Genomic DNA, 16,065 nt, shown 5'->3' on the forward strand with positions numbered 1-16,065 from the left:
TGAAGTTTAGCACCTGAATTTTTCAGATCAAAATGTTGCCGTCTCACCATCCCATCCGTGTGCAGCTGCCTCGCTCAGGACGCTACCCTTACCTGCTTTACTTCTCTTTTTTTCTGCACTAAAAAGAAATATGTGAGCCTGTGCAAACAGCAAATGCCCATGTCGAGCTTTTGTGCAAGCACTTGTGCAAATGGAAGTGATTTCTTTTAAGCTCCCTCGTTCACGCATGCACAGCCATATGAAAGCTGTAAATGACAAACCAGCAGCATGTCATGGGAGAGAAATCAGAGCACATCCAAGTATTTCAACATTACTGTCACACTGTGAAAGATTTATTTTCTCCTAATGAGGCCAATGAACTGTTGTCGAGTGGTTACATAAGCACAGTTAGCTGCATATGTTCTTGCCCAATTGTTTCACTTTTGAATTTGCAACGACTGCGAGTGTTTCAAAGAAAAGCTTGGAAATGAAACAGCTGGTTTCTCGGAACAAGATGATTATTTCAGTAAAAGCGAAACTTATTTGACAATGAAACTGAAATGCAATTTCGGAAAATTATATTTGTCCATAAGACCAAAGTTGTGATAATGTTGTGTGGAAGTCATTAAACTACCTGTGACACAAATTTAAAAAATGCACACTACCTGTTATGTGTTTCACACACCTGTCCACTGTCCACTTTCTGTTTGAATTGTGGCGTGGTGCTCTGTTCACCATGTGTCTCACGGCCTGCTTAGGAAGGTCTCACTGCAGGGGTCCATCTCCTGCTCTCTGCAGGAGCCGCTTCCTACTGTAGTCTCAAAGAGCCTCTCTTTGACTGCAGATGCAAATCATAAGCTGCTTTACTTGGACTTTTTTTTTTGTTTTTTTTTTTGTCTCTGAAGTTCAAGAAAAATAGCAGGTGTAGTTCAACTTTTTAAAATACTCTGATTTATTTAGTTAATAAATTATGTTTTTGTTTTGTCTTATTGTGATTATATGGCAACTGAGGACACATGATGCAGTTTGTGAAAACTTACCATGGAGGAAAATGGCAAAAAAGGCAAAAAATGAAAAAAAAAAAAAAAAAAAAAACAGTTATGTTAGTATTTGGGTTTTGTGTTCTGGTATTTTGGCAGGTAACTTATGCAGTACTGATCAGAAATTAAGAACATTTAAAAACTTTTCAAATGTATTTATAAACCTCTGTCATATTTTGCCCCATTTCGACCACAAAAATCAACATATTTTGATGTGCAGTGTTAGATTTCTGTCTTGGTGGATTTACAGATCTGTTATATCATGTTTTGCATGGTAGACCACATCCTACTTCATTTAAAATATGAGCTGGAAACAGGTTCTCAGAGATGCTGGCACACTTATTACTGTGCTAGCGCACAGTAATGTGCTGCCTACGAAAGCATCTTGTTCAAACATGAAGAAGGATCAGTACACCAAGTTTGGCTCCAGAGGGACTGCACTAACACTGGCACTTGGAGGACCTGATGGAAATCTAATAGATGAGGGTGGTTTCATTATTTGTTGACAGACTAACTGGCAGTCTAAACATAAACTGTGGCTCCTAAGCTGTAGCTAGTTTTAATAGCTGTCCATAAACACAGATTAAGCAATAATTAAAGAGTACAGAATACTTGTAAAGAATAGCACAACTGATGCTGTGTAATTAATGGATGATAAAAAAAAGCATGATAAAGACAGGAAAGATAATCAGAAAGTGAAAGAGGGAATTCACCAGGAATAAGCAGGAATAATAAAAATCATTTTTGTCAAGGACTCCATGTATCTTCACTATCTCCAGGGTGAAGTGGCCTAGTTAATGTTAATTATCAGAGACATTAGTGAACTTTATTCCCATTACATGGTGTGGGACTTGGCACTCTCATAATACACGGTTCTACTTTTGGATAACACAAAGTGCACTTTTAGATTCAGTTCTATCACATAAACCATCTGGAACTGACACGGTTTTAAAGCTATGCAGGGGTCTCAAACTCAATTTACCCAGGGGCCACTGGACGCAGAGTCTGGGTGAGGCTGGGCCGCATAAAGGATTCCACAAAAAAACATTTTAAAAATATCCTCAAATGTCATCAACATTTAATTATTTCTCCAATTATGAACTGCAGGCTTTGGCTTTGACAAAGACATGATGAGGGTGTGACAAAATTTAGGGTGCGTTCACACTGCAGTCTGAAGTGACCCAATCCCGATTTTTTGTCAAAGCGGATTTTTTTTCACTGGGTCCTTCACACTGCCGCACATATGCGACCTGTATGTGTTCTGCAGTCTGAACGGGCAAACGACCTGAAAGTGTCCCGTATGCGCAGTAGAGGGCGCAATTCTCAGCATTCTCAGTGTTCTGCCATCCACCATAAGAAGAAGTGCTCAGTGTTTGCGGAAGTAAACGTGGAGGCTAACGGTGGAGCTTAGCTTACATATTTGAAGTTGTTGTCCAACCGGAGCAGCATGTTAACAACTTAATCCTCGTTATAGTCCGTCATAGTTGTTTTTCTTCCCACTTGCGAGTATCGGGAAGCAGAATTTGTTGAGTATCAGTGACGTTCAGTTCGGATGAATGCGGCCTGGACGTTAGGTCCCATTTAAATCGGATATGGGTCGCATTCGAAAAGAATCCGACCTGTGCTGTTAAGACTGTCATGGAAAAATCAGATACAGGTCGCATTACGTAAAAAAAAAAAAAAAAAAAAGGTCACTTTAGGCTGCAGTGTGAAGGCACTCTAGTTTCATCCGCTTGGCGTCACTCTTGTTCTACGCTTTATAGAAGTCTTGAGCCAGCTAGCAACGTATGGAGAACGTCTCGACGCGTGACGTCATTACTGCTTCTACTCATAGACATAATATACTGCTCAAAAAAATAAAGGGGACACTCAAATAACACATCCTAGATCTGAATGAATGAAATATTCTCATTGAATACTTTGTTCTGTACAAAGTTGAATGTGCTGACAACAAAATCACACAAAAATCATCAATGGAAATCAAATTTATTAGCCAATGGAGGCCTGGATTTGGAGCCACACACAAAATTATATATATATATATATATATATATATATATATATATATATATATATATATATATATATATATATATATATATAATGTCTATGCTTCTACTTGTCACAACAGCGCGGTGGACGAGAGCAGCCCGGTAGCAGTCGCCTTTCTCTGCATTTGATCGTGGCATTTGTTAATGGGAGAAAGTACCGGAATGGAGACTGCAGGGAAGGGAAACTGGTACCGGTCCATCATCCGCCACACTATTGTTAGAAGCACAGTGTGCATGAAGTCAGTGTAGCTTAGCCTAGCACCGAATGTCAGCCATGACGAGGAACGGCGGGCGGGAGTTCCTCCAGAGGTCCGCTCACCCTGTGGGCCGCACTAATATTCATATCAAGGTGAGGGCCACGAGACATCGTTCTGCGGGCCATCATTGGCCCGCGGGCTGCGAGAATGAGACCTCTGCACTAGAGAGTCTGCAGTGTAATTAATCATTCAAAAAAGACAAAGCCAGAATGGAAAAATTAAAACATACAAACCCCATGCGCTTTCCTTTCAACACGATTGTAAAACTCAGCTCAGACTTCATAAAAGAAACAGCAACTCAAAATGACACCAAAGCTGCTCGCACTTTTCTCTATTTTGTCTGTTGGCATATGTTTAAATATGTTTTGTTTTTTGTATGTGTAGATGTATAAAAATGAAGTGTTTGTAACCCTATTGCATATGAGATAGAGTGTAAAATGTACGACGTGCAACTGTGTCAGGACAGTAAGTTTGTCTTGCCATGACATGGGTACATATGGTGAACCTAACTAGTTCTCAAAGCCAAGTGTATGCCCAGACAAAAATCAGCAACACATTTTTGCTACATATTTGATTATTTCTGTCCGATTCTCTGATTAAACTCATTTCTCTTTCCCAGATTCTGTCAAGACATTTGAGTTCCAAACCCGTCAATTCAATCATTACTACATTTTATAAATCAGTTTTAAACTTTTTTAGATCAAATTATTGGAAAAAAAAACATGGGATCCATCACTATGGTAATAAAGAAATCTTGAATAGTGTTGATGATGAAACAGAAAAACACAAACGTCTCACATGCCAGTAGTTTGTTCTTGTTAAACCTTCCTTAAGTGCCATTTACTTTTTAAAAGAGACCGTGCGGCCCAAAGGGGGATGCTTGAGTATGGATGGCTGAACGTATTAAGGTTGGAGTTGCCAGTTTCCATAGATCAGGCTTTAGTTTGAGGACTTACAGACAACTGGACCCAGTAGGGGATCGCCCACCGCTCCATTGAAGCTCTGAGTGGCCAAGGCCCTGCTGGCTCCGTCTTTTGTCTGGTTTCCCCTACATCCTCAAGAGAGTCACGAACCTTGTTCCCCCATGCCACCATATGGACCATCTCAATAGGCTGTCAGGAAAGTCTTTAGCCAGGGTGTTAAACCAATGGAAAAAATGTTGTGGAAAATGTTTGCTTCCTATCGAAAATCTTTAAGATACAACAAAAATTGGGAAAAAAAAATGCTGCTTTCTCTCTGTGCCGTCTTTTTGATATTTATTTGCTGGCAGAACCCAGAATATGTTTTCCCTTTACAGCATTGTCGTCGCCTGTAGCTCTGCTTCAAGTATTTACTGCTAACTGCTTGTAAGCGTGACTCAAAAACTATTGCCTGGAGACGCAACAGACATAAACACACCATTTGCATTCTCCAAATCCTTGAGATACGGTGAGAGAGAGCTCACTTTACAACTCGCTATAAAGTGAGATTTAAAGCAAATGTCGGTTGTTATGGTTTTTATGATTTCAGCTGTGCGTTTATGCCAGTGAAAACCACATGAAAGACAGCTGGTGTGTAGCTGGTGGGTTCACTGGTTGATGGTGAATCCATTGAGTTTGACACCTGGTGCTGAATGACCACGGGAAAAAGAGCCCCTCTGCTGCTTCGGTGATGTTCTCCAGCCGGAGCTGAGAAAAAGCTCAAAGGCACATTAACCTTCAAAGTAACACTACTGAATCAACTTTTTGAAGTCAAGTATCATGATATATTGTTGTCGTACAGCATTTTTTTTTTTGCACCTGAAAACTCCAGCTGCAATACATCTTGAGTCTTTTCAGAATTTTTCTCTCCCTAGTCTAAAAAATGTTTGAGGTTCGCTGTCAGAAAAAATAAAAGACACATCGTAAAAGTGGAGTTTCAGATTTGAACAAAATGTCCTCGGTCTAATCTCATCTGTTAAACACGTCAGCTCAGCTTTGCTCCTTCGTAGAGGTTTCTCAATTCTGCGCAAGTAGCAATCAGCGAACCGCGAACTTGTATATATAGAAACATTTGTCCACATGATTGTTCCTCATGTTGCAACGACACATAAACACGCATTAAATACAGGGACAGAAATGCAAACACAAACACACTTTTTCTCACAAGCAAAGGCTCCTGTAGTTTACTCTATCACTGAAACCGAAAACCACAACACAAACAATACGGACCGCTCCTCGGCCCCGGCCACATGTTTAAACCTTGACAAAAAGGAATGACACAAAACCCCCTTAGACTTTTAACTCCTTGCTCTTGAAGTCTCTTCATCACTTGTGTTACAATTTACCTGGCAGTTTATATTTTAGATGCAGTACCAAATCTTTTTTATGTGATTTTTAAAAAAAAAGTCTGAAAATAGTCAAAGAAATGGTACAGACCTCATTTGTGGAAAGTTTCTGCTTTCATCTGCTGCATTTATGGGATGTGTAAAAATGTGGGACAAACAGAGTTGTAAAATAAATTGTGTGTGCTGTGTGGAACAATGTTACTGAGAGTCTCCTCAATTGTAAAATGAAATTGGTTTTCTGACTTTCAGTTTGATGTACAATGAAAATAGATATTTACACATGTCCAACATTTAGTCATTAACTTTTCCTGTTTTAAATCAGTAAGATTACTCAGATTTATAATGCAAATAAGCAGATGGCATCATTTAGCAACAATATGCTTTTAGGGAAACCAGCAGTCACTTTCTTTGGTGAGTTGGGAAAAGTGGTTAAAAAAATAGCAGCTGAGGTCTGTACTTCCTCTTTGTAATTAGATGATAAGTTGAAGTCTGACTTAGAGATAACAAATCACTTTCATTAGATAAATAATTTTCTGTCACACAAACTCAATTTTTTCTGGCACTAGAACTAAATGTTTTTGCCCAAAATGTACTCACATAGTTATTAAGCTAGTATATTTGAGAGGTGGTGAAGCAACTTAGAGTTTAACTCTAACAGCAGAAAATCACAGTTTCCAGTTTAGTCTAATCTGTGTCACAATATTTTATTTCCACAGTTCTGCTGAGAAGTGTCAGCTCCCCCAAAGATTGTCTTACTAATAAGAAATGGTCCCTAGCAAAGACTTACTTTTGGTAAATTAAAGCATTACTAAATATTCAGTTAAACAGTAATATATGAAGTGCAGAAATCTCTCATCTGCCAACAGACTCCCAGAGAGACGTGTCCGCAATTTGGAAATCGCCTCAGAAACTCATCAAAGGCTAATGAGCAGATTGAGAAAAATTGTGTTTGCTAACAAAGGAAAACAAATTTCTGTCTCAGCTTCAGCACAGCTTGCAGATTTTCCAGATTAAAAATAATTGCACGTGGTGCAATCAAAATAGCCACTGGACTCGAGTGCTTAAGTTTTTTTTTTTTTTTTTTTTTTCCAAGAGTGCTGGACATATCTGGTTTCCAAGACCTATCAGTTATAGTTACATCAGTGCATATTTTCTTACCCAATTTAGCCACATCTTCACCCCTTTCTGCTCACTTGCTCTGTTTTAGGGAACAGCTCCCCCTCCCCGCCCGAGGTCCTTCTATTCTCGGCCGTCCGTTGAGCCGTAACGTCACAGCTGCTGTCCTTTTAGTGCTTCTTTATGCCCATGTCCCAACATTAAACACTCAAAGGGCATTTAAAAGGGAAGAGGCTACAGCTGTCAGTCAGAATGATTGAGTGTCTAAACATGACTGTCACTTTTATGTGCTTCCTTTGTAACTTAGCTGGCTATAATAGTAGGCGGCCCAGTGTTTCCCGGGCATGAGGCTGCGGCTGCAATCAAATACCCATTAATCAGACAGAGGTAAAGGCAACGTCAGGAAAGCAAAGACATACTGTCTTGTCGTCTTTTACTTTGACAAATATGAGATATTGTTACATGTAATCCATCCTGCGCGGTGCTTTTGATGTAATTCCCAAGCTGGAAAATGGAGGGCTATTTGTCACGAGCGCATAAGTGAACATGAACGGGATCATGTGGACAAGTTGGCTTGCATGTGCCAGAACACGGAAAACACCTGAAAGTAATGGTGCGCAAGCTTTTTTAGACGAGGTTCGGTGTTTTTATAGGACGTAGCGCTGTGGAAGAACAAATCTGACATAATAATTTTGATTGCCTGAGCCACAAGTGTTGACATGCCGGTTGGGTGGCTTGAAGGCATTTGCCTCTGCTCGTCTGCTGTTCCTAGATACCCGTATGATCACAGAGAACTCCATTTGACTTAAGCAGAAAAGTATGTGTGTGTGTGTCACCAGCACAGCGAGCAAGAAAAGTGACAAATGAACATGTGATAGGAGAGAAAAGATAGAAAAGGATGAAACCAGGAAGCTGAGTCAATGATGGGTGAAAAGAAAGGAGAGGGAGAGCTTTGTGTGATTTACAAGAAAGACAAAGTGACCTGAAGTGAGAGAGAAAAATGAGCAGGTCTGTTTCCAGAGCTGGCTTTGATTAGCGACTGTAACCGTGTTCTGTTCCTCATTACCTCGCCACGGTGAGAGTGAGCAGGCTCTTTCTGGGAGGTTAGACAGTGGGCCTAAATTCATCCGCCGCATCTTTCCAACCTTTACAACAAAGGTTGCCATAATTCAAAGACAGCTTCTGATCTTATTGTAGTTTCCTCTCTGGGATTCATGCCCTCTGCTGATCTAAAATGTACCTGTTGGAATAAAGCGATCATCACTGAGCGGCCTGTGATCACATCTGCGAAGAAGCACACTGGCATCTCTATCGGAGAGAAGAAGATTTAAGGAACGGCAGATTTAGAAATCTTTATCACAGCTGGCTCCTGAAGTGAGGAGAGAAAAGTAGACATCAACCTGTGTGTGTGTGTGCGTGTGCGTGTGTGTGTGTGTAGCAGTGAGCAAAAATGCAGGATTATTTCTTAAATCCAATTGATGTGTAATGATATTAATGTTAGTATTTTTGCCTACCAGTAGCATATGGACTCTAGTGCTTGCTAGACTCACAGTTTGTCCAAAGAATTAGTCAGAAAGTCAACAAACACTATTTCTTATTGTCTCGCTGACCACATTATTAAATACACCTGTTAAAATTGCTTGTTAAACAAGAAGTAAAATCAGTCAATCACAAGGCAGATATCCTGCCTCTCACTCATTGCCTGCTAAAGACAGGCACCACGGTTTCCTTTCAGTCCACTCAAAGTTCAAACACTTTTAAGCATTTTTGAGTTGAAAACATTTTTTGTCCAACTTAGTCCTAGATTGGTTTATGTTAAATCCATGCCTGGGTTAGAAACCAGTAGTTTTTAGAGTAAATCAACAAATTAAAATAGTTTCAAGTTAACTACTTGAATAGAATTTTCTATAAATTGATTATCAGACAGCAGATAATCTAAAAAATCATAAATGAGTCATTTGTCTCTTGTCTTAGTAAATCTGTTTTGATTGATATTATTACTGTTGTATTGTTTCTTGAAGCTGTTACTGATCTGCAGATCTCCTTCAGAGACAGACCACTACATCCTAAGTGCACAAAGTCGTGTTACAGGAGATCCTTACTTCCATCAAACAAACTCAATAAGTGTTTATGTGCCCGCTGTTATGTGGAAAGTTTTACTAATTTTAGATTATCTCTCTGCACATCTCTGTCTGCAGTTTTTTCATTTTCATATATTGTAAATAGTCTGGTGTTTTTAATTAACAAATACACATGCACATTTTAAATTTTTCTCTCTTTCTTGAGTAATTTTCTTACTCAGTTCCACATTCCTTAGGTTTGAAGTATGCTATTTTTGCAACCTCACACTATTGTATGTCATAATCTTGCCTTTAGTGCACATAATATTCTTAATTTTGATTTTTATATATTTTAAATACATAAATTGTGGCAAGATTCTCTTTCTGCTCAAGTTTTCCCTGCTTGTAGTCTCTTCCTAAAAGGCACTGAAGAAAAAAGTCAGTTTCCGAAGTGGAGCATGCAGTCTAATTATGGGTGGTCTTTGAAGTAGCCAGATTGACCACTGAAAGTACTCCTTTTCAACTGTCTCCACATGTGGCATGAACACTTGAGAAAACCTGAACGTTTATGCTTTATAGCTCGTAATCGGCAAGAATGTGACACACACCTGCATCAAGAAGTCAATGTTCTGCTCATATAAGCAGGTGTTGCTAAACACTGAGATGAAGTGGAACATAAGTTGTTATTTTTTTATATTATGAGAGAATTTATTTCTACCACACAATTAGAAAAATAATTTTGAGATCCTGTGTGTAAATAGAAGCATGCTGCTTTGGACACTAGTTGCGTTTTACACCTTAGTCCTAATTTTGTGATTGCAATTGTTTATATGTTTGTTGCAAAGTGAATTGTGTTGATGCACAAAGACCCTAAAGGTTCCCAGCAGCCTTGTCTTCCCAGCCTAACAGGACTTTGTTAACCCCAAAGTCTTCACACAAAAGCAGCTTTGTGTCTGCAGTCTGCAAGTGCAGTGAAAAGGGTTTTTTTTTTTTTTTTTTTTTTTTTTTTCTGGGGAGGTGAATTTGAAATAAGTTCTCTCTTTTCTTCTAATTCTACTATGTCTTTCACTTCCCTGCTTTACAAATGTGTAGCTGCCAGTTACAGGGAATCAAGACCATTCAAAAGGTGTACAATAGCCAAGAAGCTGCGATAATCCACAGTTCAGATGTTGGCTGGCTGTTGAAATTTGAGCTGGCTAGAACTGTGTGTCTTTCTGTGGACTCTGTGGCACACATTCAGTAACAGCGGCTTTAACTTGAATCCTATTAAGGAGGACACAAAAAAAAGTACAGAGTTTCTGTATTCCCTCCCATCACCTAAATCTCTTTTAGAGAGCTTGTTCTTTCTGTCTTAATATGTCCGTAACATCTGATAATAGTAAATCAGGGAAAAATAGGCTCTATTTTGTAGCATGCACATATTATTTGTATGACTCACATACATACACGTATGTACCTGGAACATTTTATTCTCTCCAATCTTAGCTACAGTTTATTGGCTAATGAAGAAGTCAAGGTTGAGCTTCGGGGCCCCATGTGGAGAACATAATCACATCAAATTCTCTGTGTTTGACGCCTTTTTCAACAAATGCTACAAACCTGTGAGTGTTGAGGAATAAGAGCAGCATTTGGTTTTTCACACTGACGAGCTTTGATGACGTAATTCAATTGTTGGCCTCTATCACATCATTAACATATTTAGAGATTGTTTTATTCCCCAGATCAAACTCCTTATGCTAATTTACTCTTTGATGCATCTCTTCCTTTTCATGATTGACTGGTCCCTTCAATCTCTGCTGTCTCATCTGCTTTATCTATATTACTGCTATCAGGTGAGATTGGTTAGCAGGTCTGTGTCACACTGGGACTTTGATAAGAGACATTTGACTCCCAGACCTGCATAAATAGGCACTGAATGAGCCTGTATTATCTTCCTGTTGCCCAAGAGCTCAGAGGAAATTACATAACAATGTAATATGCCATTGCATTGAAGAGAAGCATGTTTGTACTTTGTGTGCTCATTCGTGTGACACTTGTTAAGCTTCAGAGACTTGGATGCCACAACTTCTTTTCTTCCTCTATGCTGGGATTCATTATGAAAACCAGAGCCACACAAACTTCACTGGACGACTTTATTGGTCAATGTGCAAGTGACTAAAAGAGGAGTATATGTTGTGGAAAAACAAAAAAAAAGCTCTAATTCAGGTTCAACTACAATGATTACCCTGTGGAAACAGAGCCTTTGCCTACTTACCCAGGAATCTGCGAACCAGAAAGAGGTGTCATCACCATGCAGATGAGTGTGCTTTCAAACATCACATAATGAGCAAAGCTGAAAAAGCATTGGTCGGTTGTTGAGGTTTGTGTTTGACTTCTGGTTCAAAGCAGATCAACTTTGATCCCCTCTTTGTCTCCATACCTTTCAAGCACAATTACACAGCAGGTTTTTATCTGTGGTATTTGATAGAGCAGACACAGGCTCATTTTGGATTAAAAACATTCAAATGTAGTAGATAAATAGCTTCCCAAAATCAAGACGGTAAGAAAATGCACTAAAGTAGCTTTAATTCAGAAGGATTTATCCAGAAAATGTACAGAACGTTAAAAGGAGACTGCTAAAACAGGTTTTTATGTTTATGAATAAATATTTCATGTAGCTTTGGGGATTTCTAGACAGCCTCATATCACGGAGCTTTGGGGGCAAAAGGCAAACGAAGTGCATTGCTGATCTCCCTCACTTAGTCTCTGTTATGTTATATTAACCTTAATATCTATGACGAAATAAAAGTCAGAGAGCAAAAGGCAAAATAGAACTTATGGTACTATTAATCTATGTGGTATCAAGTTTTTTTGTAGCATATTATTTCTTATGACTTTAAAGTAGCATTACCAACTTATTGTCATGGAGTCCTAGAGTCATAGGGGTAACAATTGCAGACATGGTTCAGTTCAATATCTTGAGGAATAAACGCTTCATTACCATATGTCTTTATTACTCAAAAGATGTTTTTATTTTTTTTTTACAGCTGCTTCTGGAAGAGATTAGTGACCCTGCCTGTCACTGGCTCCATATCTGTGAGTTAGGCTCCTCTTGGCAGTAACCGTCGTCTTGAAATCATAAAGTTTCTCCTCTACGGATTGCATTTGAACTCCAACTGCATTACCTTGTCTTTCACTCCATGCCAAAAGGCTGCAGTATGAAATGAAATCTATACTCCCTGTGGGTAAATTGCTCGTATTTGCACAGCTGGTCCGTGCTTCAGGAACAAACTTGGGTATTTGGACAACTAGGCAATGTTAATTTGAAACCTATTAACTTTCTGCATTAGTTTGAGTTGACAGAGATATTTCCAGTGAGCACTGAGAGCAACATTTGTTTCCTGTTGAGGTGGCTTCTCTTATATTTTTATCTGTGAAATTCTCTTATGTTTAATATATGCCCACATGTCCAGAGAGGGTAAGTGTCTGAAGCAGTATTTTTATTTCTGTGTTGTGTTATCGTTGGTAAGGTAATTAATTTTTTTTTAATCAAATCTGTCTGGAGCTTAATAGCATGATCCTGATGGATTAAGTTGGTTTCCTGTCATGCTGGCCCCCCAAAACACATAAAGTGGTATGGACTAAGTAACTATGACCTAAACTGTGAAAACATCCCAGGGTGAAGTGTTCAAAAGGTCAAAGAGTGTAGAAAACGAGTTTAAATTCACTTCCTGTAGTTTGGATCACCAACACAAATTCCAGATTCAAGATCTGAGCTCAGAGAAGGACAGAGCAATACTCCAAAAGTTTAAAACAGCTTTAATTGTGACAAAGACCCAAGTTTGACGTTTAGAGGCCTAAAGGAAGGGGGGAAAAAATAATTACATTTCAATGAGTCCCGTCACCAAAATCATGCACATCAAATATGTTGGTCAGTGTTTCATTTATTTTGGTTCAAAAGCATTTCCAAACGTGGGAGCTCAGTGTTTCAGCTGTTTCACAGTTTTCTGGAAGTTTGTTCCAGATTTGCAGTGCATAGAAACTGAATGCTGGATCCACAGGAAATGCATTCGAGAAAGTAAACAGTAGCTCAGTTGCAGCATTCACTAAACAGATTATTTTAATGCTCAAATGTTTAAAAAGAAAATGTAAAAATGATCCTTTGGCTTTGCCTCTCCACCATGTTTTAAGAAAGAAACATATTGCTTTAGTCAACTAAAGAATTGTCATTATTGAGCACAATTTAATCCTTTGTTGGCTTTATGATTTACCTAGTAAATACAAAACTTGTGCTTTAAGTTTTATTTGATTAAATATAGTAGTAAATATTTGTTAAACCATCTTCTTCCTAACTTCTATAGTTTTTTACTGAGTACTTTTGAGATATTTATCTATAAATATCTGGATGTGCACAGTGTATCTGAGTGTGTTTGCTGGAGGCTTATCTGTCTGGAATTTGTTTAGACTGTGATCAGCCGTTTCTTATGGAATCCACACAGAGAGAGACTTCACAAACACAGGCTCGTTTTATGAAACAAATCTACTCTCTTCAACTAAAATAGAATTGTTTTCCTCCTTTTGGTTTTGGTCCTTGTCCAGTGTGGGCGAGATTCTACATCAAGCAGGGAGACGGAGAGGTAGGCCACAGGGACGGGTTTTTGTAGAAGGGCGTTAGTAGAAATCCATCTTACATTTTATTGCTTTGATTTTACTTCACAGTCATGAAATCGTCATGCGTATAAAGCAACTTTCATTGTGCATGACAATGTCATGAAGCATGTTGCTTTATGCAATCGACAAGAGAAACATTTTGCTAAAAGCCTATTAGCACTACGTAGTATGTTTTTTTATTTGCTCAATTTAATGAGCCTTTAAACAGTCCTATTAAAATATCTATCAACTTTGACATGGAGGCATAAAAATGTGCTTAGCAACTTTTTATCAATTTTTTGGAGAGAAAATTCATTGGATAAAATTTCTGTCAAAACATTAGTTCATTCTGATTAATGTTTTTTTTCTGTGTTTCATCTTTTATGACAAATGATTTAATTTATTATAAGAAAAACAGTGACCCCCTTCATCAGTTATCACAGTCTGCTGTCTGCATCTCGAAAAATAATTTAGATTAGTGCGATAAAATAAAGAAGACTTGCCATTTTTAAATCAGTTTGATTCTTTCAGATGCTATTGTTTTTACAGCATATTATAAATAAAGACAAAGCCTCTTGTGTGACAGAGCTAAGCCAACGTGTTCTGCGACTGTCAACAGCAATTCTCTCGCTGTGATCCCACATCATGTTTGGATCACTCATTCGCCATTTCTACGCACTCACCAGAGGCCGGAGTGTCAAAGGTCACAAGTGTAAGGCTATATCACAGCGCGACCCCCATAAAACAAAGTAGCCATGAAATCTAGACAAGGTGTGGTACCGGGCATCACACACGGTCTAATCGACAAATTCCTCTCAACACTTGGAATGCCAAGATTGAAGAAAGCTTGCTGGATTCTCCCGAGGTCACGGGAAGCGTTCCTCTGAGTGTTAAAGCAGCATGTTTCTTTGAGCTTAAAAAACATACTGATTATATGTTTACATGAATTAAATGTGTTTGCACAGCAACAATTTGCAAAAAATGTCATCACCATTCTACAGGAAGTTTTTTGAGATAATTTGGATTTATCTCAATCTAATTCATCCAGTCATATAGTCACGCACTGGGTGTGACTCAGCAGATCTTATCATAATTCATATTTTATTGGTATTGCTTTAAATATATTGCAGTATATGTTCATCACTGTTTATTTAGCTTCATTGTTTATTCTTGTGTTCTCTTGTATTCGTCTCTCTTAGATAATTTGTCAGATTTTTTCCTGTTTTGGTCTTAGATCCTTTGAGTCCCTGTTCAGTCAGTTCTGTTTTAGTGTAGATTTACGTTTCCTCATTCTGCCTGTTTGCCTTCTTTCCCAGCTGCACCCTGTTTGTGATCGAACACCTGCATCTTGTCAGTAATCAAGCTCTCCACTAATCAATCTCCTCATTTCCTCCCATCCCATGTTGTATATTGTTGTATATCTATCATTTTGATTTTACTTTGTCTGTGTTGGTGTTTATATATATATATATATATATATATATATATATATATATATATATATATATATATATAAATAAAAGTTCAATTTTCTTTTGCTGATTAAGTAATCTCGGACTGCACAATATTCTTTCACAAAACCTAAAATCTTGACGTGTTCAGATTTAAGTACATACAGTTTGATTCATAGAACTACACATGCAAATTCAGATGATTAAATGTTATCTATGTAGCAGATATGAGTGGAGCCATTGCTTTTACACCAATCCTCCTTGTTTCTCTCAACTTGGAGAGAGAAACCTTATTGTTCAGTATCACAGTTTAGATTTACCACTCATTTAAAATTTAAACTTTAAAACTTACATTTTAACAAACAGTTCTACCTCATCTTCAAGATCGTAGAAGAATTAGCCTTTTTTAAAAAAAACAACAATACCAAACCAAGTCCCATTTTTCTGGAGTGTGAGAATTTATCAGTCATTGCTAACTGTTGTGCTTGTCTGAATAACTTTGTTCTACAAATTTAATGAATATTACGATCAATCTTTGTATCACTTTTTTGCAGTTAGAGAATGTTAATATCAACGGGCCATGAACATTTATAAACCTTAGGATATTTCAGGTAGTTAGACTAATATGGACTGCAGAAGGACTTATTCAGCTGTGTTTCTGTCCCCTCTCATGATAAAGAGCAGAGCAAGGTAGAAGATATCGACACCAGTTTAAAAACGTTATTTTTAGTTTTAGGATGTTTTCTCTCTACAGGTGGATTTCAGAGGTGATGAAAGTCACAGTTTTTGCAGTGTCTCACAGGAAACTCAGCTTTGCTCAGATGAAAACCAGACATGCTCTAATCAGGCGCTGATGTTTATGTGCTGACGATATTTGGAGTTTGAGTTATGCTACAGGTTCATGTTATAGTAAAGCAAATAATCAGGATTTAAGTTTTCTTTTCAGTGGAAACCACCCTTTCTTGCAGGTTTTGTCAGAAATCAACACCAGGCACAACGGGGAAACAATTAAAGTCGTTACTAGCGATGTTTGAAGTGTAACCAAATCGTGTTCTCTCTTATTTATCTAACCATTTACAACCTTGGCGCCTGTTTAACTCAGGACATGCTTTGTTGCTTCATATTGTTAGGCATGGGTACAAATTTCATACACGACTTAACGTGCTGAGTTTCTTCA

This window comes from Poecilia mexicana, unplaced genomic scaffold (genome assembly GCF_051168715.1).
Source record: "Poecilia mexicana isolate PSO_F unplaced genomic scaffold, ASM5116871v1 scaffold_15, whole genome shotgun sequence".
Classification (NCBI taxonomy): domain Eukaryota; kingdom Metazoa; phylum Chordata; class Actinopteri; order Cyprinodontiformes; family Poeciliidae; genus Poecilia; species Poecilia mexicana.